Raw genomic sequence first — 27051 nt, 5'->3', positions numbered from 1 at the left:
CACCTGTTTGTCTCACGATTCGATTCTTCACCGACTAGAGAACCATCCTTAAATAACGGATAAGGCTTCAGCTAGAATCAAGCTTTTGTCTGCGTGGTATTAAGACGGCACAGCGGCATTAAACGACTTCACCGTTAGTTCGAACAGTAACTTCTTCGTCTCTCGACGCTTTCCATCGAAATGTTTGAATTGAATTCTAGATTCCGGTCTCGTATTGCGGCACGATCCTTTGCCGATCGAGCATACGCTCGACATTCCAAAGATCGATCCGCTCATCTCTGTTCGGCTCGGCGAGTATCGATATGCGTACAAGACGGTACGAAATGAGGATAAGGGTATACACACACACACACACACACACACACACACACACACACACACACATATATATATATATATATATATATATATATATATATATATACAGGGTGGCCCCGAACGTTTCAGCCAAGCTTTGAGATCTTATAGGAAATTTAATTCTGAACAAAAAATTTTTATTTTTATTTTTATCGTTTTTTCAAGAAATTTATTAGGTTCCATTTTCTTTTCATCTTTTGCTCTTCCTCTGCAACAGAGCTTTTTGAGCGATAACTTCTTAAGAAAGCATTTTTCGACCCATGTTTATAGGAAATTTTTTCTTCAGAATTAAATTAAGATCTCAAAGTCTGGCTGGAACGTTTGGGGCTACCCTGTATATATATATATATATATATAATATATATATATATATATATAATCGGCGCGCACGATGATATATATATATATATATATATATATATATATATATATATATATATATCATCGTGCGCGCCGATTTATACGCGTGGCACCGCGACCATCGACACACGAGCGTATGTCGGCGAGCGAGCGATTTATTACGTTTTTGCGACGCCGTACAATATCTCGTGTCGCGGTAATTGAATATCTGAAAATGTCAGGAAGCATATAAGCTTCGGAGAGTGCACGACGCCGGGGGTCATTGCGTTCGCCAAGTGGAACGCCATTCTTACGGAACGTCGCGTTCCCGTTTCCGATAACGCAGCGTCGAACCGTATCTCGATATCTCTCTCTCTCTCTCTCTCTCTCTCTCTCTCTCTCTCTCTCTCTTCTCTCACACACGTGCGCGTAATTATTTTTATCCCGCGAAATTGTCGCGCGATTTTCGTCGCGCTTCGCGCGCGTTCCTTCGCCAGATGAGGAGGAAAGGAAGAATGAAAAGAATATAACGGAGGGAAGAAACTCAAATTGCGATTCTCGGACGATCGCGGACACGCGGTGTGCCTTCTCATTGATCGACCTCGCGTGGATTTGAGAGCAGCGTGTCCAGCGCACAAATCATTCTTCGATCGCGTCGGTCGGATGCGTCTTCTCGGTGGGAGCAGAAATTGCCGACAATAAATAATAAACCGAGCCGTGTAATTTGAGGTAACGGGGCTTCTCTCGCTGTACTGCACCTCCATTCTCCATCCCCGTTTCTCTCTCTCTCTCTCTCTCTCGCTCTCTCGCTCTCTTCTCGCTCAACCACGTGTACACGTGGACAATATGTTGTCCGTGGCGCTTGGCGAGGAGACGCGTGCTCGGCACGCACAGGTGCAAAGCTGAGATTACACGCTCTCGTGTAAATCGCGCCAGAAGAAACATTTTTGCGCTTCGCAAAAAACTGGCCGCGAGAAATTGAGATGGAAAAAAAAAGAAAAAAGCAAGTATCTCGACAGGGCTGTAAATAAATATTCTCGCGATTACAGAGAGGAAGGATGATTCGTCGAATTATGAGATACGTTATTTTTTATCTTAATTAATAAGTAATTAATTAGTTTCGGAAATTTCAGTAAAAAAAGATTACGAGAACGTTGAAGAATGTTGAAAGATACGGATTAAAAAGTACTTGCGGTATGAACATCTTAATAAAGTCCTCGATTGCGTTTCTCGTATCTTCGCAACAGAACAGCCATCGCTCCCCTTTTCCCCCTCTCCCTCTTTCTCTCTGTCTCTTGCGAGCGCGTATTATTTAATAATGCTCACTAACCTATTGTAAAATTATACGCGTCCGTTTTAAACTATATAACACTCGGGGGCTACGAGATTTTTCTTCCACTCGTCATCCAATTGCAGCGAACGTAACGCGAATAATTCTAGTCGAGTCGTAAGTTTAACGCGCTTCCTCTGCATACCGGTTACTACTCGACGCGTAAACGCTTTTGCGAGCTTAATCGTCTAATCGCATAAGTGTGTGTGTGTGTGTGTGTGTGTGTCCGTATGTGAATATACTATCCAAGTCTCTGCTTCTGCGAGGGTCAGAAGATGGCGAAGAGTACTGAGCCGTAAGATATTTATCTCGTGCCCGCACGCGCCTCGTAAATTCGCGCGTCGCTGAACTTTTATACTTGGCCTTTAATACACTTTACGCTACGCGAACAGTCTTATTTTATCCTTAGCTCCATTACTTTAACCTTATCTTGGCGATTGAAACTGGTATAATTTCAGTGAATTTAATATACAATATTTTCGACGTATTCTTCATATATAAAATAATTTATTCTATCGCGTGTTGTTTTCATTCATCATGAAGAAATATAACATTTATTAACAATATTGGAATCTGCAAATTTTTCGAAATTATGTATATCGTTAGCTTCAAGATAAATGTTTAAAAATAAATTTTTATCCACAGACCGCTGTTGTTATCCTTCTTTCTCGCGATCGTCATAACAATGTTCTTTAATATGCGCGTAGGTAGCACGCGTTTTCCGCGATTGTTGTCATCAATCCGAGGATTATTGTGTTTCTTCGTCGAAAGAAGCGTCTTGCGCGCGGTCGCGCGATAGCGAAATGGCCATTAATTACCGAGAGTCGGCACTGGCCTTCTAATTAGCTCGAAAACCCGGTTTTGCCTTCGTCGTCCCCCGCTCTGCCCGTAATCCGCCACTCCTCTCCGCCCCCTCCATCGTTCTCTCGAACTTGTTTATTTATGAATGTGCGAGCCGCGGGAGTTAACGAGCAACGAAAATAAAAGTTTTGCGCGCGGCGAATGAAGTATAGTTGCACCAGACACATTTTAATCTCCCGTACCTCGCGCTTCCTCCTTCCTCTTCCTCGATTTCTTCTCCGCGAGGTCGCATCGCGCCAAGAAGGATTACGTCTTTCACATTTTTTTTTGCAATTGTATTTTTCCAAATGTCTCGGCGCTCCGGCGAACGTTAGCGTCTTTCACAGCAGAACTATACGTCATTTTCACCAGAGGAAGGTTATTTATTATTATATACGCTTGACCACATTCTTGGAAACGAGTGTGCTATTTGTATCGGGCGGGAAAACGTAACGAACTATAAGAAGAATGATTGGCACGGAGAGGATTGTCGGATAACAATGAAACGACGAGGACGAGTAAGGCAATTTCCGACACCGTGTATAATGCTCCGGGGGTGTGGTGCGTCGTTGCGATCGGCTTTGTGTCCCGTTCCCCCTCTCGAGAAGGAGAAGCTTCTCTCGCGCTCTTTCCTACCCTCTCCACCAGTCTCTCATCTTGTTTCAATCTAAATCCGCTTCGACGCGTATAATTCTATCGACCGATCAAATAATTGAAACGCTTTAATTCTCGATGCAATCCCTCGCCCTTCTCGCCTCTAGTCTTTTATTCGTCCTATGTACCTCGAGGATGGTATCAATTTTCCGATATTTGCAATATGGTTCTTCAAGAATCGAAGGGCGGACGACGAGGCTCCGATCATTATTACGAATCTATTTCAAATTTATATCGCAGCGATAACGGAATAATTAATAATTATCACTTTTCTATCGAGCTGAAAAAATTAAAAAGAAAATAATCGCTTAATTAATACTCTATGAGAAATACATCGATATAAGAGAATTCGTTAATCATATTTACCGGTTAAGTTTATATAAGTCACATTTAAGATGTAATATTCTTAACAAAGACTTGATGCTTGGGGTGTGCGCAAAATATTTTTTATAATTTTTATTTTTATATACGGAACACAAATACCATCATATGCACAGTCTTTAAATATAAAAACGAATACATATATATATAAGCGTCGGAAAAAAGAGTGAAATTAATCAATTCACATCGGCCGCATCGTACTTGTTCTTCAAAGTCTGCGGCGCGTTTTCAATTAACATCTTCACGTTGACGGGGATGCTGGAAAAATAACGACGACGACGACGACGACGAAAGAAAGCGAGAGACCGCCGGGGTGGAGGAGGGGGAGGGGGAGGGGTTGAAAGAGGGGAACGACGCGTATACTTCAATCCCAAGGGCGCCGTGGCTGTTCTCGGCAGGGGTGGCAAGTTTCGGGGGCGAGTCACCCCCTGCCCGTATCCACCAAGTATACAGTACATCGAGCGTGTAACGTCCCACTGTCAGCCGACCCTACCGGTCTCCCACACGCGCGCACAGATTCACACACGTATACGCGAACGCGGAACACGCGCTCGCATTGAGCGGGGGAGGGGGGGGGGGTCTGCCCTATGATTTGTAGCAGCGCTATAATGCCTCTAGCCGGCACCCTCCTTTCACCCTCCCCTTTCTCTGCTCCCGTCGTAACGCTTTCCACTCTCACCCTCGCGCGTGTAGCGACACGTAGAAACGGTTGCCGTTTCGAGAGCTGGCTACGAAGCCAAGCGCGAGAAGTAGCCCTCATCCACGCTTCGATGTTTTGATAACTTTCGGACGACTTTCCGGTCCGAGTGTACGCGATATTGTATATAATTTCGACCTATACTCTCTTGTTTGATCAAAATTACTAATTAATTGTTTTTATTAATTATCAAATAAAATTAATATAATGATTAATTAATTAATTTATTTTATTTTATTAATTAATTATTATTTATAATGAAAATTTCATAGACTTCATTGTGTATGTATAAACGATTATTAATATGTGCTCGATAAAAGAAAATTTATATTAAATCGTATATATATATATATGTCGTGGCATATTAAAAAGAAGCATTTTACATTATTATACGGCGTTAAAGAGAGAGCGGCCCGTGTAGAAAACTGTGTGCTCATTAAAATTGCAAAATCCCGATCGTTACAATGCTGGAATTTCACTACCATTATGTTAGCCTCTCCACACGCGCACTTAATTAGCACTTAATTTGTTGAATGATGAATATTAATATATTAAATATTAATAATTAATGTATATCAGTTGCAATTTTAATCTTGATTTTGATTATGATTTTGATTTCAGCTTTGATTTTAGTTTTAGTTTTACTTGTAGCTTTAATCTTGATGTTAATTATCCAAGTTTTAAGTTTTAAGTTTTGAGCTTTATATGTTAATTAATTTTAAGAATGGTTGACTATTGATTTATTGGGAAACACAAAGGAAACATGCGACACAACACAAGACACAAATACACAAAGACAGAATAACAAATATAAAAACTGGAAGCCGCAAGGCGCGGATTAAAAAGAAAAAAAAAAAAACTTAATTTTAAGATAAGTCGGAATTAATTATGGCGCTGGGAGGGAATGCTAAGTTAATGGAGGTTCGAATTTTGCGATCGCGATTCTACTTTGTACAAGCTCACCCGGTGACGTTATCATCAACGTTCGTCGCCACGAAGGATGAAACGATGATATCACGCGATCGTTGCGATTTAATCAACGTGGAAAATTAACTGGTCGCGTAATCCGAAATGCATAGCCAATTTTCGCGCGCGTTACCATCAGCGTCTCTTGTGCAGTGATTACGCAAACGATTCGTCCAGATTTGACACTTAATATAGGCGCAAAAATTTGGCGCGAGTCTATGAGGTCATTATCTTAGCCGAGTGACGAATTTATGAGTCTCTCGGCGTGATATTTAAATTCCCGGCTCGATGATTTAATCGAATCGCCCGTGCTCGCGGTAATTATTCCGCCGATGAATTTAATCAGCCGCTATCTCTCGCTGTGTTGCGCGAGATTAATAATAACGGAAAAACGTGTCGCTCGCAGATTCTCACGCGGGTTGCGAATGTCGCGCATAAAATTTATATAAATCGAAGTACGAATTTGCATATTTTGATATCTGTTCAGAAAGAAAGATTAATATCACCTGCTATGTTTCCCATTAAAAAAAAAAAAAAAAAAAATGGAAAATGGAAAATTATATGTGTGTAGTATTCGCTTCGCGTGTTGAGGAATACGATCGTATTGTCTGACGGAGAAATGGAAATGGAATGTGGGCGATTCGTACAAGTTCCCGGATGCTGGGCGTTTAGATGATAGTAAACGTGAGCCGGTAGTTGGGGGTGTTCGACAGTTTGATCCGTACGACAAACGCACGACGCCGAGGTTTCCGTTTATTGGCACACCCGACATACGGAGCCGTAAAACTCTCCAAGATCAACAAGGAGACGAATTTATGGCAATTTCGTAGCACGATTGCCGAGAAGGAAGGAGAGAGAAGGAAAAGAGGGCGGGAGCGAGGGTGAGAGGGCGGCCGAAAAAGTGGTGCCCGTGATATAAGTTTCAACCAAGAAGGCCAACATCACCGAAATGTATAACTATAATTTTTCTCATCTTCCGTTTTGTGATAAATATTGACATAAAATGGACCGTCATGATTTGCTCATGACGCGCGCAAACATTTCCCATCCGCGCATTTAACGTTCACGTTCATCGTCTTTACGTCGGAAATTAACGCGGCTCTTTCGAAGAGAGAATAAGATTTTTGAATTCAACGAAAGCGGATATAATTTAAAACTAAAGTAGAAGATAATAAAAGCCGAAAGCTTTATCGATTAAACTGTCATCCTTTCGCGATGGCATCTTTTCAAGTTCTTTTATAATTTGTAAGAATGATCGAAAAGCTCATTATATATATCGAGATATCATAGACTGGGAATTTTTTTCGAATTTTTTAGTATCTTTTACGATACATCCATCTGTCGTGAATATTACGAAAATCGAGTTACGCCCTACAGAAAGAGGCAGATAGACGGTGAGGGTGAGCTAAATCGTGAAATGAAGAAGATGGCTTTACTGTTGTTAAGCGAACAACGGGAACGAGAGAATCCGACGGTTGCAGCGAATAAAGAAAAGAGATGAATGATACAGCGATACGGTTGCGGGACAAGGATGGCCATAATTCGACGATACGCTCGTCAGTGTTTCTCATTTTGTGCCAAACACCCTAGTACTTTGATTCGGAATTTACGCGCGATGAAAAAATAAATCGAGATAAAAATTATTTTATTATTATAAGAAATATACAATTTTTATTTTGCCTCATTTTATTTTCTTGGGAGAATTTAATATATTTGATGTAATTTTAGAGAGAGAGAGAGAGGGGGGGGGGATTCTGATTTCGTGATTATAATTAATGATTAATTCTTTTTGAATCAATATTCCATTTTCGAAGATATGATACATAAAACACATTGAGCGTCTCCTTTAGGTATCGCGGCGGGGGTTTCTGGATTTAAAGGGATTTCCTTCTCTTCCTTCTTCTCTGCTCGATGAATAGCTACCTATTTTACCAACCGCCCGACCAAGCGAGCCAAGTTATTAAATTTTTAATGTGTCTAAGTTGCTACACACGGCCTACCTCTTCACCCTCTTCCAATCCCTCTCTCACATCTCTCTCTCTATCTACTCGACCCGGCGATTCAACCCCACTGATGAAGCGGAGAGAACGAGTATCGGAGGGTCACGCGAGGGGAAGTTGAGGGGGGGAAAGGGAGTAGAACAAAACAAGATGGGGTGAGCGAGAAAGGGGGGTCGAGGGAGGGAGGGATTTGTGTGTTGTCTGTCGCAATAAATTTATGAATTGTTCCGAATTACATGAAAGCTGTCGGGCAATCGAGTTAACGGACGTCGCGTGGGAGGTGAACTCGAATTTTTTTCAGTCTCGTGTCTGAAGTCGTCCATCACCTGGTGTTATTAAAATTAAACGGCCGTAATTAAAGTTTAAACGCGTATTTTGGATATAAATCGGCTCGGTAGTTTAATACGCGATGAAAAATAAAAATGTATTTCACGAGGATAAGTTTTGTCAGGCTTAAAATTATCATGCTATGCATTAAATTTGCTTTTTCTGAAAACAATAGGGAGGATACGTTGTCTCCTCTCTCGTGTCTCGGCAACTTGTTCGCGTAACTAACTAGACACAAGATATCCACCTGATGACTAGGCGTTCGCATTAAACACTTGATGTTGGTGTCAAGTGACGGCTGTCAAGGATTGTTTGCGCATCATCTACACAGAACTCGCGAGCACAACTTACCGTCACAAACCACGATCGTGTCGATGACAAATCGATAGAAACGCGCGCGTGTCTCGTCGTATCGAATCAATAGCTTCGGGATATTTTAAAAATTGTAATCATTCGCGACCCCCTAAATAATTCGTCAAAATAAAGGACAGACTAGCGATTATTTAAGGAGTCTTCCCATAAATTGACACGAGCTATTCTCTGAATTCCTTCTACTGTTATCTATCAATTTCGATAATTAGTGTAATTCATCCGATCAAATTGTAAATGTTTAAATTTGTCAGGGACAGATTGAATCAATCCTTGTTATTTTTAGATTTATACCCGTATTCATAGTCCTTCCTTATTTTAAGGACGGAGGAAGCCTCTATGAAGGATTCCTTGAATCTGCAAGGCCACCTTCTTTCATAGATGGACCTCGAGTCTCCCTTTCAGAAGGAAGGAATATTTTAAGGATTTCTGTGACCGACTGGAGGCAGCACCGTTTTATGTTGCTCGCAACTAATTTTATATAATACGTATGAAAACTTTTTCGTATCTTCAAAAAATTCCACGGGATTTTCCCAATCGCGAATGTATCTTTTCGGAATCCGCCACAGAATCCGATTCTCTGGATTTTCATCTTCAAATCCATCGTCAGAATCATTTAAAAATTCATTGTCCATTATCCCTTTTTCCTTTATACACTTTCAGTTTGAGAGCGCGACAACAAATAACCACAAAACCACAAATGTAACGAAACTAACTTTTGGAGGTTATATTTGGTTATATTCTGCGTATCGTCTGCTAAAAAGGTCGCATCACTCCTCGAGGAAGCTCGTGACCTTCCTTGAGATAAGGGAGCCAATAAGATTCCTTGTTCGGTCAAGGAAAGTTTATAAAATGTGGAACGAGGAACAAGGAATCCTTATTCCTCAAAGACGGACTATGAATACGGATATTAGACGTTTCGATGCAAGAATAGATAAAGTTGAGAATTTTTGCAAGGTGAATATGACGTCATATCTAAAATAGACAAATTACGAACTTATCTCATTCTCACACCGAACCCCAAGTCTCATCCGAGCCCCGTACATCGCGATAACGAAGAAACACGCGCGATAGAAGCGCGACGGACCGACCGGAGGATGACGTCAATCCGTCAGTCAAGGGAGTCGTATATCCGCAGGCGAAACTTTTCATGGGAAAGACACGGCCGCGTAAATTCGCGGAAATCGTAAGCGAGATTCGTGACGTTCTTAAATACAACTCATTGCATCCAAGCGTGCGCAAAGGGATCATCATCTTATTCGCGTGCGTTTTCGATCCTTGCCGAACATCTGCCATCGCATAAATCCACACTTGTAATTTTAAGCATTTCGCGACTTTTATTTAATAACGAGTGCAAACTGCAGCACTTAATCCGAGAGCCAACGTCGAATTTGAACGACAACAAGAGAGAGAGAGAGAGAGAGAGAGAGAGAGAGAGAGAGAGAGAGAGAGAGAGTCTCGCTTCAACGGTTAAATAACAATTACAGGGACAACGCAGGAGGGAAAGCAGCGGCCGAAATGTCCGTGTAACGTCAACCGGCGGTAATTTAACTGCCGTCTCCATAAACAATCGTAGCCGGGGCTATAATTATTATTGTGCAGCGGGAGAGCGACGAGGACCACGAGCGGCTAAAGCACATTGTACGCGCGCTGCGCCCAACGACAGTTAAATCGCCATCATTAAATGTCCGGCTTTACGACGAGTGTCGTTGAGAATCGACGTTCTGTTCGTTATCGTCTCCCTCTCTCTCTTCCTCCTCCCCTTCTCGTCCCGCGCTCTCCTCTCATTTTCTTCTACTCTCCCTTCCCTTATCGAAATCAGCCGCGCTGATACTTTTGCGTCACCCGTTGCGTGGGTGACTTCCGGCGATTCGCGCGATGACCGGGCTGCCGCTTTAAAGTCACGGAAATCATTCGGCAACTTACAATTGAATTTTTTGAAATTTCTCGAATAGTCCTTTTCGCGAAAAAATTTAATTTCGAGTTAAAATTTGAAAAGGATCGCAATTGGCGTTGAACGCGCGATATATTTTATAGATCTGCGCGCGTACTATACGCATATATCAATGATAAAAGATACAAGAGCAGCAGCGAATATATCGTAGCATCGACAAGAGATACGTAGAGGCGAATTTTTGGAAAAAAACTTTACGAAATTTGCGTACCAATGAGACCGACCTTTCGAAAGTTCCTTTCGAGACATTCGAGACACCATTTTTCCATTTTAATACGGACGTTGGAAAGAACAATGTTTTCAACCTTCTGTTTTCGAGGCGCGGAGATGACATCGATTGTCCTCGTTCGAGGATAGAACGAGCAGAAAAAGTACGTTCTCGGCCACTTCCAAGTTCGGACGCGACGATACTGGCTCCCCGGGAGCACAAGTTGCTCGCCGTGTGCCTAATGAATCTTTCAAAGTACGAGAGATGCTCGCGCTCTTTTTCCCGGCGAGTGCCGTATAAGGGATCGGTTCTCGAGAAGACAAAAATGGCCTGTCGCATTGTCCCGTTTCGGAAAAACTCGCCATCCATAAGTCGTCGGACGCGGTGATATAAAGGCTCATTTTCAAACGATATCGTATTGCTCGAGTCAACTTGTACGCAACTCATAAAGCCATTTAAATAGCAAAACAAAACAATAAACAGTCAATAAAATTAATATCGTCTTCTAATTATTTAACAATAATTATCAATCTCTTATTTGGATATTATTAAAATTATTTTCCTCCGTTACATTTTATTTTATTATTGAAAAATCATTAATTATATTTTATCTTTTCCATTCACATAATGTAGATAGAGAAAGAATATTGGGGCGAAATTAAGATCAAAAATAATCTCGTTTAAATGAGTCTTTATTCGGATGAATATCGTGTGTACAATCGTGTCACGTGTCCTTGGAAAAGAAGGGTGATATATATTCCGTTTTCTTCCTCTTTGTTGATTTGCGAAGAAGTCACCGATGTCCGCGTATGCCAAGTCCGTTTCTCCGTACTGTCGTTTTCGGCCACCGGAAGCGTGATGAATAATCAGCTCCTTTCGTGGATAATCAGTTCCGTGAATAATCTCTTGTCCTTCTATTCCGTTAAAAAAATATAACTTATCGTTAAATTATATTGTTACATCACTTGATTGTAAAATGTAGGTTCAGGCGATGGATAATGATTTTTCTCACATTTACGAGATACTAAATCAAATGAATTAAATTGTTAATCGAATAAGATTGAAAAAAAAAAAAAAAAAAAAACATCGCTAATTTTATTTTGTCTTTTTGTTTCAGGTAAGTCGAATTTGGATTATCGACAAAAACCGCGAGAATGCTGCCGTTGCGAGAATCGTGAACGGGCAATCGGATTCACGTAAGTCGTCCACTCTGTACCTTCGCTAACGCGAACGTGAACACGTGGGTAGTCGCGATCGGTAAGCACCGCGGGCGTGCTTAATTCATTCAACTTTCTAAACAGCGTGTAGCCTGTCCGACAACGCGCTCGTTGTTCTTCCACGCGGGCACGGAAATATATTTGTCTCATTCGTATTTACGCCGCTTCTTTCTACGGCTGTAATATACGTCAATTTTGTGTCTTTACCTAGCCGGCTCTATAATTTTCGCCGCGTAGAACGATCTGTAAATGTGGTCGAGAAATCATGAGATTCGTCGAGAAAATTATGAAGTTCTACAGACGGGTTATACATGCGTTTGTGGATGCGAATAATGTAATATTATTACGACACGCGTCGTAAGTATATCATAGATTTTTATACGCATCACGTAACGTGACGATAACATAATAATTGATTTTTAATTCGCGATAGATTGCGAGATACATTTTCGTTTTGTTTATATCATTTTCATTACGTATAACGTCAAGTTCTCGCTTCTCTGGTTTTCTCATGATTGATTACAAGCGAGAGAAAACCTATTAATCTTTCTTGTAAAAGTTTATGGCGCTTTCTTTTCTCATGTACAGCGGCCGAATTAATTTCCGGATCGCCGTCTTCCTCGAGTCGATAATCTATAACGGTACCCGGGCGTTGTAATTCCGTACAGAGAGATGCTTATCCCTTGTTTCTGTCGCGCTTTGTTCGCGACAGATAGGATCGTATAACGGCGAAATGAATGTCGGCGAAATTCGCATGGACCGCCGTTGAAACGAATGGCAGTGATGCTATTTTTTTTCTGCGGTCTAGAATTATTTGGTCCTCGAATAGATTGGGCTCAAAATACCGTACCGAAACTCCACTGTCAATCAACGGCTTTTTGCGCAATCTGACTATACAGGGATGTCACGGAACTTCTTGCGCCCTTAGAACAACGGATTAGGGTAGATTTACGATTTACGATATCGATTTCTAATAATTTCTGTGGGACGATCCTTTTATGTTTAAACTAGTAAACGGTACGCGAATAATAGATCGCGTCTCGTTAAACAAATTTGTGATTACTGAAAATTAATAATTAATGATCCTGTAATGCGCGGCGGGGCAGCAAAGGGCGCGTTAGCGCCATGCTGTTGTTCCCATCGAAAATGCGGCCAACTGTTCACGCGAGGTACGTCAAACGCAATGTTTCATACGCGTGAAATTTGCGGTAAATAACATGTTTATTTTACGCAACTGGTATACGATGAATTGTTTGTTGCGTCAAGACACGGCAGATAGGTGAGATGGGAGAGCATTGATTTTAATTACGCGTTTCTATGTAAAATTAGGGAACGGTTAACGAGACACGGTTCGAGAGGTTCACGAGATACCTCTCCGAGGGCTGTTTCCGTCCTGATGATTCAGGTTCCGTGAACCTGGCTATAGGTTCTCCCCTTCTTACCTTTCGTACCTTCCCTTCTATCTCTTTCTTTCATCTCTCGCTCTTTTCGTTTGTCTCCTTCGAGCATACCGTCGTCGGCGACAGGCTGTCTGGCTGGTTCTCGAGTCTCTTTTCTCTCTCTCTCTCTTTCTCTCTCTTCTTGGTATTGCGTTAGGTACAAAAATCTCGGACAGTACGCCTCGATGCATTCTACCAGGAAAGAATCGCGTCAACGCGTAGTATCTCTTGGACAACGTATCGCCTCGTCCTACTCGTCTGTTCAATCCTGACTATCAGTTCCTTCCTGTCCTTTTCGTTCTCTCATTTTTCCTAGATCTCTCTCACCTCTCTCTCTCTCTCTCTCTCTCTCTCTCTCTCTCTCTCTCTCTCTCTTTCTAGCATGTTGCATTACGTTGTGTCGGCGGCAGGCAGTCTGGCCAGTTTACTCTTCAGTGGCTAGTCGACCTCTCATTCTCCTTCCCTTTCTCTTTCTCTCTCTTCTCTTTCCATCTTTAATCCTCCGTTCTTCTCTCGCGCACCTTCACTGTCGCCATGCTATCCACGTTCCTGTACCTGTCCCCGTATGCGTGCGCGATACCAGTCCTGTGTGCGTACGCGTACAATTCTCGCTCCGATCGTCTCCTTCGCCATCCAGTCCTTTAAAACCGGTACAGTACCGGTAAAAAATGTATATATCTTTCGTCACGAATACGCTCTTTTGTCGTTCAATCATTTCTTTTTTCTCTTTTTTGCGAATGATGCGGGATCTCAATTAAGCCTCAAACTTCCATCAGTCTACAGTTTGGTTAAAATGAATAAAAAAAGAGAGAGAGAGATTTTATACTCTGAATATTTTGAAAATATATTTGTTTATGTATTGATTTTGTATCAATGTATTACAAAATATGAAAATCCTGCCATTGCAAGATTTTATATGTAATTCATCTTTGTGGAAGCTTCGTTTCTGCATCGCGCGATCCATCGCACAGATCGTTTCAGAGAAATTCCTTTTCTTCCGAGGGCGAAAGAGAGAGAGAGAGACAAAGGTTTGTTTCGCAATGCGATCTCTATGCTTCATCATTCCGCGTGGTACAGTCTGGTTTGTTAAAAGTGAACGTTCCGCCCTGTTCCGAGTAGAATCAGTACACGTGATTCAAACGACAACGATTATACATTACGTTGCGGCTATATGGTAACGCATACACGCGGTGGTTAGATTGAAATCGGTACGAAGAAGAAACCGAGCCGATGGTCGCACATGAATGAGACCATAATCATGCGGGGGGAGACGACGAGTCGCATACGCTTAGACGGTCTTTGAACCGCCGGAGGGGGAGAGAAGAGAGAGAGAGAGAAATGCTTTTTTCCCTCCCTTTTCCGATGGGCGCGATATAAATTTATTTATATTCTCCTCGATAAGATCGAGATTTTATCGGTAAAAGTTGGTGGATCTGTTGTATCACTAATTCAGCGCAATCGTGTATCTACAACTCTGTTCTACGATTCGATATTCAACGATCGAAATTAGAGGAAATTCGTGTCAAAACTTTGTCATCCAAATTTAATTTAGATAAGGAAAATCGTGAAACATGATTCTTCTATCATGGATTTGACAGTTTATTTGATCCAAGATAAAATTAGATTAATAAACATATATAAATATATATAAAAAATTATCTTCAAAAAAAAAAAGAAAAAAAAAGTATTATCTTAACAAATTACGTATGAATAAATAAATAAATGCATGCGTGCCTCGAAGAATGAAAATTATTGTCGACACGTCGTGTATTACGCGATTCGCTTAATAATTAACAATACATCTTAGATTTTATCAAGAATCGCTCTCAAACGGTTTCAATATTCTTGTTATCGCAATTTGCGAGGGATAAAAGAAATAAAAAAAAAAAAAGAGATGAACCTGTTTCGACGATGTGGTTGATGAATTATCATGCATCGTCGCAATTAGATTCGAAAGGGACATATCTTCATCGTCGTCGCGTAAACATCGAGATATGTAGATGAAGGTGTTGCGATTAGGCACTTTGCGAACCCCGCAAACGTGCTACGATTAGTTTCGTTAAGTAATCGGCAAGGCGCGCGCCCATCGATCGACACGAGTTCCATGTCGCTCGCTCGCTCGCTCGCCTCGTTGCTCGATTCGCTACCGTCCTTTTGCGATCCGATCCGTATCGGCGGCGAACCACCCACTCGTTACCGCATCGCGATCGCGCGATTAGTATGTCTATTATACAGATAGGGGAAAGGTAACGGAGGAATAAGTGCAATATTCATTATATCGCTGAAGCGTAAAGTGTTTAATGATTTGAGTTTACATATATATATGGCAGTGATATATAAACACAGATTATACAAACCTCTCGTTGTACATTTTTAATTTATATATCTGCCTGAAAAACTCACAGAGAGAGAGAGTTTAAGATTTTTTACTTATTTCTATAATTATGGTAATATCGAAGGTTTGACAGGAAAGGAACCTCGTGACACGACCATGACGATTATCGCGAGTGCTTCTTGTTTACAGTAGACCCAGGCTCCCCCGTATCGCTCACCTTGACTTAAATCTCGTTAAAAGCCATCTCGTCGATCGCCGTCACCGCGCTCACCGTCTCCTCGAACTCGGACTCGCACACCGAGCCTTTGCCGTTGGCTTCCCTACCTGTTGCACGTCGGACCAGACTAGTTTTTCCTCGAGTTTACCTCACCGCGGTATTTCCACTTTGCGTCGAGAAGCTTGGCTGTTACGGAGTCGCCACGCCGGAATTGCAGGAGGCGATGGACGTTGCTTTAACTTCGTTCGCGTCTTTTTCGATCCTCGAAATAATTAATACCTCGGGGTTCTTGTACCTCGCAACCGTCACTATATATATTTTTACATTGTTTCGCTATTCGACATTCGCGCAAAGTTCTGATTAAGACCGGATTAACGGACGACGCACTTAAATAATCGTCCATTGTTCCATTCACCACTCCCGACGCTTATTCGCACGCAAAATTCACTTTCGATGGATGAAAAGATGCGAGAGATACGGAACGCGACCGTAATACGTCTCGATAATCGCGCTTGTGTGAAGAGACTAACAGCGTTACGGAAAATTTAGGCTGGACGGATAGGTAGGGGGAGGGGAGGGGAATGTCGTCGAATATCTCTTCCAAGAACAGGAGCGAGCGAGTTTTTTTGCGAGAAAAAAATCGTGCGCCAAAAAACCTTCGCGATACGATCAAGGATAAGATAACGAAGCTCGAGCGATACTTTTGCAATCTCGCGATTATTTTCTGGCGAAATTATACATATAATTGAAGAAGAATCATATATTTTAAAAGAATATTTAAGTATATTGAAATACGAAACGTGTGAAAAACGCGACGCGAAGCTTCGCCAATTGTGAAATTTCTCATTTAGCTGTTGGTACTCGTGGTTTCTCGCGGCATTTCAGAGACATTGATTAACGTTGACACGTCACCCTTAATTGGATTTCAGTAACATCCATAGTTTTAAAACTAACCAATCACCAATCAAGAATCGAATGACCGTGATTGGTCAATTTTACAACCATGAATATTATTAAACCTGACGTGTAAAATTAGTCGACTAACTGTCGACTAACCGAACACATTTTTTTTTTCTCTTAAATAAGAATATTTTATTAGGAATGTTCATATGTGGTGTGCGAGCTGCTTTTCAGATATATTCCTCCTCGAATCTTACACATTCTATTCAACGATTATTCTCGTTGTATTATCGTTTCGCCATGAAAATTGATCGAGATTTTGTAATATACTCTCTCTCTCTCTTTCTCTCGAGCCGCGCTTCTTTGTTTATATCTGAATGTTTACATCCAACTTTTTTGAACGCTTCCGTACCGAGACGTTCGGCGACGCGGTCCTCCCCTCTCCTCGCTTAACCCGTCCAGCCTAAATTTTCCGTAATCGTGTCAGTCCCTTCGCACAAGCGCGAGTCTCAAGACGAATTACGGTTTACGGTCGCGCTCCGTGTTTCTCGCGTCTTTTTATCCGTCGAAAGTGAGATCCGCGTACGAACGAGTGTCGGGGGGGGTCTTGTATCGAATAACAGGCGATTATCCGAGTGTAATATATTAACCCGTGTAATCGTGATTAAGGCATCTTTCGATATATATATACTCGCAAACGACAAGATTTTTCCCACGCATCTCTTATCTATCGAAAATGAATTTCGCATCCGAACGAATATTCGAAATATCCGAATCGAGAGTAATTTGTAGTTTTGATATATCGACTTTATAATACGATACAACGATCGATGAATACATTATTTAACATATTTTTAGGCGCTGAAATAATTTACTCGCTGTCGTATATAATAATATTGCGTTGAAAATATAAGCGCGTCGCGTTCCACACGTTTCTGCTTTAATATTCTTTAATATTGTTTTCAAATGTAATCCTTTTTTCAGAGTTATATTCACAATTTCATAAATCGAGATCGCAAAAGAGCGTCGCTCGAGCTAGTTTGATTTATCTCGCACAGGATTCTTCGCGTACGGTTTATTTCTTGGAAGAGACGCGCTCGCTCCTTTTCCTGGAACGGATATTCGACGACGCGTTCCCCCCTCCCCATCTACTACTACTCAACCTGCCTAAATTTTTCGTAACCGTTACAGTAACCGTCGTATCGCATTAGCGTGCGAGATTGAAATATTCTTTCCGTATTTCTCGCCTTTTTTTATCCATCACAAGTTTATCCCGTGTATAAAGTGGATGTCGCGAGTATCGGGAATGTCGATTAGAATCACGGAAAATCGTCTCCGTCCATTTATTAATACGCGATTATATGTTCTTTCATGTTTATAATCGACATGGAAATAATTTTACCGCGTCATTGCATATGGCGGATTTTGGACTACGAGTGAAATAGTGATTATGAGAATAGTGATTATGCACGAGTGGACAAATTGATAGACTGTCTCGTCTCAATTTGAAGCGAAGGGAGCAATCGGAAACGGAAGGGATCTCGCGATGACCAGATGCGGAAAGAAGTGAGACATGCAAGGGCGGTGCATCGGTCGGTCAGTAGAATTTATTATTAAACATTTAAAATTGTCAATATAATTTTTAGTTTATGGAAACAATAGTATTGAAAAATCGTGGGTTTTTTTTTTTTTATTAATGATTTATAGCTCATGTATAAAAATTTAGAATTATAACTGACCATATTATCTTTGCCTTGATTATTTCTATTATTCGTCATTGATGATTACTGATGATTTCATAATTATAATCGTTGAGCGCATTAATTTTACTATTTTATTAGCATTCGAAATCATCATTAATACGATTACATTTTATTTAACTCTGATCACTCTGTAATCTTAACATCCTTAACGCGTCATTTTTGGAGAATGAAAATTATCAAACATGTGCATTAACGAAATTAACAATATGCATGTCAATTTATTTTTTAATTTATGGAAACGATGATATTGAAAAATCGAGTTGTTTTTTGGTTAATTATTTATAATCTGATAATCATATAAATATTTAGAATTAAAACTGACCATATTATCTTTGCCTTGATTATTTTTATTATTCATCATTGATGATTATTAATGATTTCATAATTATAATCGTTGAGCGCATTAATTTTACTATTTTATTAGCATTCGAAATCATTAATACGATTACATTTTATTTAACTCTGATCACTCTGTAATCTTAACATCCTTAACGCGTCATTTTTAGAGAATGAAAATTATCAAACATGTGCATTAACGAAATTAACAATATGCATGTCAATTTATTTTTTAATTTATGGAAACGATGATATTGAAAAATCGAGTTGTTTTTTGATTAATTATTTATAATCTGATAATCATATAAATATTTAGAATTAAAACTGACCATATTATCTTTGCCTTGATTATTTTTATTATTCATCATTGATGATTATTAATGATTTCATAATTATAATCGTTGAGCGCATTAATTTTACTATTTTATTAGCATTCTAAATCATTAATACGATTACATTTTATTTAACTCTGATCACTCTGTAATCTTAACATCCTTAACGCGTCATTTTTAGAGAATGAAAATTATCAAACATGTGCATTAACGAAATTAACAATAAGCATGTCAATTTATTTTTTAATTTACGGAAACGATGGTATTGAAAAATCGAGTTGTTTTTTGGTTAATTATTTATAATCTGATAATCATATAAATATTTAGAATTAAAACTGACCATATTATCTTTGCCTTGATTATTTCTATTATTCATCATTGATGATTATTAATGATTTCATAATTATAATCGTTGAGCGCATTAATTTTACTATTTTATTAGCATTCGAAATCATCATTAATACGATTACATTTTATTTAACTCTGATCACTCTGTAATCTTAACATATATCTTTAACGCGTCATTCTTAAAAAATGAAAATTATCCAACATGTACATTAACAAAATTAAGAATACGCAACAAATTCTAGTGTATTTTATTTTTTGATTCGAGCTTTATATATATTTTTTTCACTATGGGGGGGGCTTGCTTAATGTCAAGCTAGCACCCCCCACTTTGAATGTAAATTCCTGCGAAACGGTTTGAGCAACAAAATTCGGACTACGGCAACTAATTAGCACATAATTAGCACTAAATTATTTTATGTATTTGACTTAATTTGGCGTTGGTGGGGGGGCTAACTTAATATGGGTCATTTAGCTGTTGGTACTCGTGGTTTCTCGCGGCATTTCAGAGACATTGATTAACGTTGATATGTCACCCTTAATTGTATTTCAGTAACATCCATAGTTTTAAAACTAACCAATCACCAATCAAGAATCGAATGACCGTGATTGGTCAATTTTACAACCATGAATATTATTAAACCTGACGTGTAAAATTAGTCGACTAACTGTCGACTAACCGAACACATTTTTTTTTTTCTCTTAAATAAGAATATTTTATTAGGAATGTTCATATGTGGGGTGTGAGCTGCTTTTCAGATATATTCCTCCTTGAATCTTACACATTCTATTCAACGATTATTCTCGTTGTATTATCGTTCCGCCATGAAAATTGATCGAGATTTTGTAATATAAGCTCTCTCTCTCTCTTTCTCTCGAGCCGCGCTTCTTTGTTTATATCTGAATGTTTACGTCCAACTTTTTTGAACGCTTCCGTACCGAGACGTTCGGCGACGCGGTCCTCCCCTCTCCTCGCTTAACCCGTCCAGCCTAAATTTTCCGTAATCGTGTCAGTCCCTTCGCACAAGCGCGAGTCTCAAGACGAATTACGGTCGCGCTCCGTGTTTCTCGCGTCTTTTTATCCGTCGAAAGTGAGATCCGCGTACGAACGAGTGTCGGGGGGGTCTTGTATCGAATAACAGGCGATTATCCGAGTGTAATATATTAACCCGTGTAATCGTGATTAAGGCATCTTTCGATATATATATACTCGCAAACGACAAGATTTTTCCCACGCATCTTTTATCTATCGAAAATGAATTTCGCATCCGAACGAATATTCGAAATATCCGAATCGAGAGTAATTTGTAGTTTTGATATATCGACTTTATAATACGATACAACGATCGATGAATACATTATTTAACATATTTTTAGGCGCTGAAATAATTTACTCGCTGTCGTATATAATAATATTGCGTTGAAAATATAAGCGCGTCGCGTTCCACACGTTTCTGCTTTAATATTCTTTAATATTGTTTTCAAATGTAATCCTTTTTTCAGAGTTATATTCACAATTTCATAAATCGAGATCGCAAAAGAGCGTCGCTCGAGCTAGTTTGATTTATCTCGCGCAGGATTCTTCGCGTACGGTTTATTTCTTGAAAGAGACGCGCTCGCTCCTTTTCCTGGAACGGATATTCGACGACGCGTTCCCCCCTCCCCATCTACTACTACTCAACCTGCCTAAATTTTCCGTAACCGTTACAGTAACCGTCGTATCGCATTAGCGTGCGAGATTGAAATATTCTTTCCGTATTTCTCGCCTTTTTTTATCCATCACAAGTTTATCCCGTGTATAAAGTGGATGTCGTGAGTATCGGGAATGTCGATTAGAATCACGGAAAATCGTCTCCGTCCATTTATTAATACGCGATTATATGTTCTTTCATGTTTATAATCGACATGGAAATAATTTTACCGCGTCATTGCATATGGCGGATTTTGGACTACGAGTGAAATAGTGATTATGAGAATAGTGATTATGCATGAGTGGACAAATTGATAGACTGTCTCGTCCCAATTTGAAGCGAAGGGAGCAATCGGAAACGGAAGGAATCTCGCGATGACCAGATGCAGAAAGAAGTGAGACATGCAAGGGCGGTGCATCGGTCGGTCAGTAGAATTTATTATTAAACATTTAAAATTGTCAATATAATTTTTAGTTTATGGAAACAATAGTATTGAAAAATCGGGGGTCTTTTTTTTTTATTAATGACTTATAGCTCATGTATAAATATTTAGAATTATAACTGACCATATTATCTTTGCCTTGATTATTTCTATTATTCGTCATTGATGATTACTGATGATTTCATAATTATAATCGTTGAGCGCATTAATTTTACTATTTTATTAGCATTCGAAATCATCATTAATACGATTACATTTTATTTAACTCTGATCACTCTGTAATCTTAACATCCTTAACGCGTCATTTTTAGAGAATGAAAATTATCAAACATGTGCATTAACGAAATTAACAATATGCGTGTCAATTTATTTTTTAATTTATGGAAACGATGATATTGAAAAATCGAGTTGTTTTTTGATTAATTATTTATAATCTGATAATCATATAAATATTTAGAATTAAAAGTGACCATATTATCTTTGCCTTGATTATTTTTATTATTCATCATTGATGATTATTAATGATTTCATAATTATAATCGTTGAGCGCATTAATTTTACTATTTTATTAGCATTCGAAATCATTAATACGATTACATTTTATTTAACTCTGATCACTCTGTAATCTTAACATCCTTAACGCGTCATTTTTAGAGAATGAAAATTATCAAACATGTGCATTAACGAAATTAACAATATGCATGTCAATTTATTTTTTAATTTATGGAAACGATGATATTGAAAAATCGAGTTGTTTTTTGATTAATTATTTATAATCTGATAATCATATAAATATTTAGAATTAAAACTGACCATATTATCTTTGCCTTGATTATTTTTATTATTCATCATTGATGATTATTAATGATTTCATAATTATAATCGTTGAGCGCATTAATTTTACTATTTTATTAGCATTCGAAATCATCATTAATACGATTACATTTTGTTTAACTCTGATCACTCTGTAATCTTAACATATATCTTTAACGCGTCATTCTTAAAAAAGCAAGAGGAGCAACAAATTCAGTTTCTTATATATTTCGATGGTATATTGTCCACAGATTATTTTAATACCAAAAACATGCGAGCAACAAATTCTTTTAGTTAGTTTATATAATATAATAGCGCGTCGTATAGGGTCCGCGGCGACAAAGTATCGATTTTTAATACTTTAAGACGAGCAACAAATTTAATTTCTCATATATTTCGACAGTATATTGTCCACAGATTATTTTAGTACCAAATACATGCGAGCAACAAATTCTTTTAGTTAGTTTATATAATATAATAGCGCGTCGTATAGGGTCCGCGGCGACAAAGTATCGATTTTTAATACTTTAAGACGAGCAACAAATTCAGTTTCTCATATATTTCGACAGTATATTGTCCACAGATTATTTTAGTACCAAATACATGCGAGCAATTTTTTTATTTACTTTTACTTCGCGCAAGTGAATGGTACGGCGCGGCGAGACTGAGTATATAGTGGTATTAATTAAATAATATACTTTTTTAAAAATATTTTTATGTTATTTTAGAGCAACAAAATAGCAACAAATTCTAGTGTATTTTATTTTTTGATTCGAGCTTTATATATATTTTTTTCACTATGTGGGGGGGGGGCTGGCTTAATGTCAAGCTAGCACCCCCCACTTTGAATGTAAATTCCTGCTAAACGGTTTGAGCAACAAAATTCGGACTACGGCAACTAATCAGCACATAATTAGCACTAAATTATTTGATTTAATTTGGCGTTGGTGGGGGGGCTAACTTAATATGGGTAATCTCTCGTGTCGTGTAACGTGGGTTTGACTTGATCAACGCCTTTATTTTGTCGTCATCAACCTCGGTGGGCCTTCCTGACCGAGGAGCATCTTTCAGATCAAAATCACCAGCGCGGAATTTCTTGAACCAGTTTTGGCACTGACGTTCTTGTAGAGCATCGTCACCTTTAAACGTAAACTTTACGCAATTTTTCACAAGCTTGACGCGCGTTCTTCCCTTTACGGAAGTAAAACAGTACAATATGGCGAAAATGGACAGTTTGGTCTTCCATCTTCAACTTGTTGTAAAATCTCCAAAACTCAACCAAATCGCTCAATTTTTTTTTTTTTTTTTTTTTTTTTTTTTTTTTTTTTTTTTTTTTTAGAATGAAGCTTAAACCGTCAGCTGTTGACAAACGATATATGATAAACATATGTGTGAATGACTCTAGTACTGCCAAAACTGAACTAATGCCATCTGTTGCAAAAATACCCAATGACTTTTTACTCGACCCAATATATCCCAGGTCTTCATGTAACGGATATAAATAACAATTTAAAGTAATTTATCCTATTGTTATTCAATCGCTTCTGAAACTATCGTCTCAACGTTCTTCGTCGAAAAATCGACGCTTCACTCTTTTCTTCTCCTTATACTTTCGCACGAAGGGGAAGAGTGATCAAAGATTTATCGGACCTTGACGTCGCCGCCGCGGCCGCCTATGTAGCAGATTCCGTCCGTTGAGAATCGATCCTTTGCGCGGCGCGGAAGTCGGAACAAAGAAATCGATTCACCCGGTTGGCGGGCCACCTAATCCTCACAAAGCGCCTCACGTCGCCACGAAGTCGAAGTTTACTTTTCGTGCTCAAACATAACTCGGGGGCTTTCGGAAGCGCGTTTGGGCGACGGCGAACGTGAAGCGCGAACGTGGGCGGAAGGGTAGGAGAGAGAGTGAGAGGGGAACGGGGTGGGGGAGGGGGGCTGCGGGGGAGGTCGAAGAAGGAGAGCAGGCGGGCCAGGAAGGGTTAAACACACATAATCCACCGTTTTCCGCTGTAACTCCCGCTCGTATTTTCTGTCATTTCTCTTTCCATTCTCCTTCTGCTTCTGTTCTCGTCCTCTCTCTCTCTCTCTCTCTCTCTCTCTCTTCGCTTGCACGTTTGGCGTCCTGTCTCTTTCTTCCTTCCGAAATCCCTTAGCGGATAAACTATTTCTGTATTCCCGCGACGGTATGCAACGAGAGACGGATAGAGAAAGATGCAACAGCGCGGTGCGGTGAGATGCAATTATTTTAGAAGCCTTGAGAGAATCGAATGCAATCTCACACAAGATGCCGATTTTTTTACAAGTTGCCATAGTAAAATTTTCAAAACTAAAACTTATAGCCCAAATATCTCGGACATATACAAAAATGCGAATAAATTAATAAGTTGGTTATAACAATAAATCAATAATTATTCTAGATTTCGTTTTCATTAGTACTTATCGTCGGAGTAAAATGAATAAATTAAACATGTTTTTAATTTAAAGGACATTTTATTATCAGGTATTTATTTACCTTATTGTAGCTTGTGATTAGTTAAATTTAAGAAGCAGGATATTTAGGAATATCCTTAAACCCCGGACATTTATAATTACCCCGAACACATTCGCAAATTCCCCCCGGACATCCCTGGATGCCCTAAAAAAGAGGACGTATGGCAACCCTAGATGTGACAAACGATCGTTCTCCAAATACGATAATATATTGTCGATAAGATATATTTTTAATTTGAATATAAAATTCTAGACTTTATACTGTTGTTAAATTTCGAGAGAGCAAACTTGATTTGTTTGAGATTTATTTGGAAAGAAAAAGAGAAGGTTTAGCGCTGCGAAGTTATCTTTTAATGTTAAGCGCGAAACAAGAGGGATAGGCGAATTTTTTCGATTTCTGACAAGGCGAACAATTAAGGATTAAGTGTTTCGTAAATCCCGGCGAATCGTGCGAGAAAAGCTGAATTGATATTATCGCGTTACGGTTGAAAGAGATGGGTTGTGAAAATAATGCTCGATGCCACGCCGAGGTATTCGATCTCGTGTAAAAAATAAAACGGAAAGTAACAAGCGATTAAGATATCGCTCCGATCCACGATTAATGATCCGGCATGCAACGAGGGGCAGATAGGCCCCCGTTGTAAACAACGTTCCCCCCTCGAATCAATATCCGATTCGATTTGTACTTTTCTACGATCTATACATTATTATCGAGCGAATATTGTACTATACATAATTGTACGTTATCTGGGACGTTTGAATCTATTGGGTGATTGCATAAGTTCGTGCCCGATTTAAATATAAACTTCAATAGATTATATTTTAGAGATAACATTTTTATTAATCAATTATATAGTCTCCATTCTTTTCTACAATGGTTTTCCAACCATCTATAAGCTTGTCGATTCCATTTTTGAAGAAAGAACTTGGTTTTTCTTGAAAAAAGTTTGTAAGGTGGTTTTCGACAGCTTCCTCGCAATTGAGATTCTTGCCATTTAAACTATTTTGCAAAGATCGGAACAGATAAAAATTTGAAGGCGCAATATCTGGAGAATATGACGGGTGCTGCAGAATTTCCCATTGCAACTCCTGCAGTTTTCCCGCAGCTTATTCCTTTCAGTCAGGAGATGCGGCACCCACGTATCAAGCTTGGAAATGTATCCAAGCTTTTTTAAATGATGAAAAGCGGTTGAATTATCGATGTTCAGCCTCTCAGCAATATTCTCGGTTGTAATCCTTGGGTTTGTTTCCACTAAGGCATGCGCAATGTCATCATCGATGCCAGAAGGCCGTCCAGAGCGGGGTTGATCCTCCATGTTGAAATCACCATTTCGAAATGTGCCAAACCACTTTTTGACTGTTCGGAGAGCAGGAGCGCGGGTCCAAATAAACGCTTTGAATATTTTTTTGCGCAATCCCAACACTCACGCCTTTCCGAAATTCATATAGCATTACATGCCGCAAATGCACCTTTTCTTTCTCCATTTTTAATGATTTCTCTTATGCACAAATGGACTTATCTGAACAATGTCTGACGCTAAATTGACATAAGACAATGTCATCTATTCGGTGTAAGCGACAATTACCACACGAAAATAATAGAACTCCGCCATGCGGCAACTTAATGCCATCTATGAAAATCGGGCACGAACTTATGCAATCATCCAATATATAAATCGTTGAAATTCAATTACGCGGAAAATTGATGCGTGAATCTTGTAATCTCGCAAACATTATAAATATATCGCGTAATTATTACAATTCACATATCGGGAATACGAAAATGTCCCAACAACGCGATTGCGCATTTATTTTCATATGCAATTTCAGAGACGTAACGTTACGTCATTAAACGACAATGCAGACGATACATCGCTCGGTTTCTTCCGACGCAGCTCTCCGCTCTTAATTCCCACGATTTTTTAGCGCGCAGACGTTACTCGACTCTCACGCGGAGTGCAACGCTTGCAGTTCCTCTGCGGAGTTGCATAGTGCGAAACGAGACTGCAAGCATCTCGCGTGGGGTCGAGCCACAAGGGACGGGAGAGAGAGAAAGAGAGTGTGCATCGGTACAAACACATACAACATGCATACTCGCATAAGAGACTTATGCGTGCGTATTGCAGGGGGGACAGGCACACTTGCTCCGTGTATCGTGTGGTGGGAGGGGTAATGCTGGACCCCAGCCTCCTCCGTGCCGTGTACGGTGTTATAGCCTATGAGTCGGCTAACGCAAAACCAGTCGTCTCTCTACTGGCTAAGCAGCTGGCCGTTCTGGCTTCTAATCCTCTCCCTTTCTTTTATCTTTC

At 39.5% G+C, this 27051-nt stretch overlaps 1 protein-coding gene across 1 annotated transcript in view; it reads left to right on the top strand.

Annotated features, from left to right (window-relative positions):
• Positions 1–27051, top strand: part of LOC138941265 (protein daughterless-like) — a 128163-nt gene that overhangs the window by 66025 nt on the left and 35087 nt on the right. The gene's annotated exons all lie outside the window — the stretch shown is intronic.

This window comes from Polyergus mexicanus, unplaced genomic scaffold (genome assembly GCF_030449975.1).
Source record: "Polyergus mexicanus isolate NDT 795.1 unplaced genomic scaffold, iyPolMexi1.0 SCAF_18, whole genome shotgun sequence".
NCBI classification, from domain to species: domain Eukaryota; kingdom Metazoa; phylum Arthropoda; class Insecta; order Hymenoptera; family Formicidae; genus Polyergus; species Polyergus mexicanus.
This window is presented reverse-complemented; position numbering and strand designations above follow the sequence as displayed.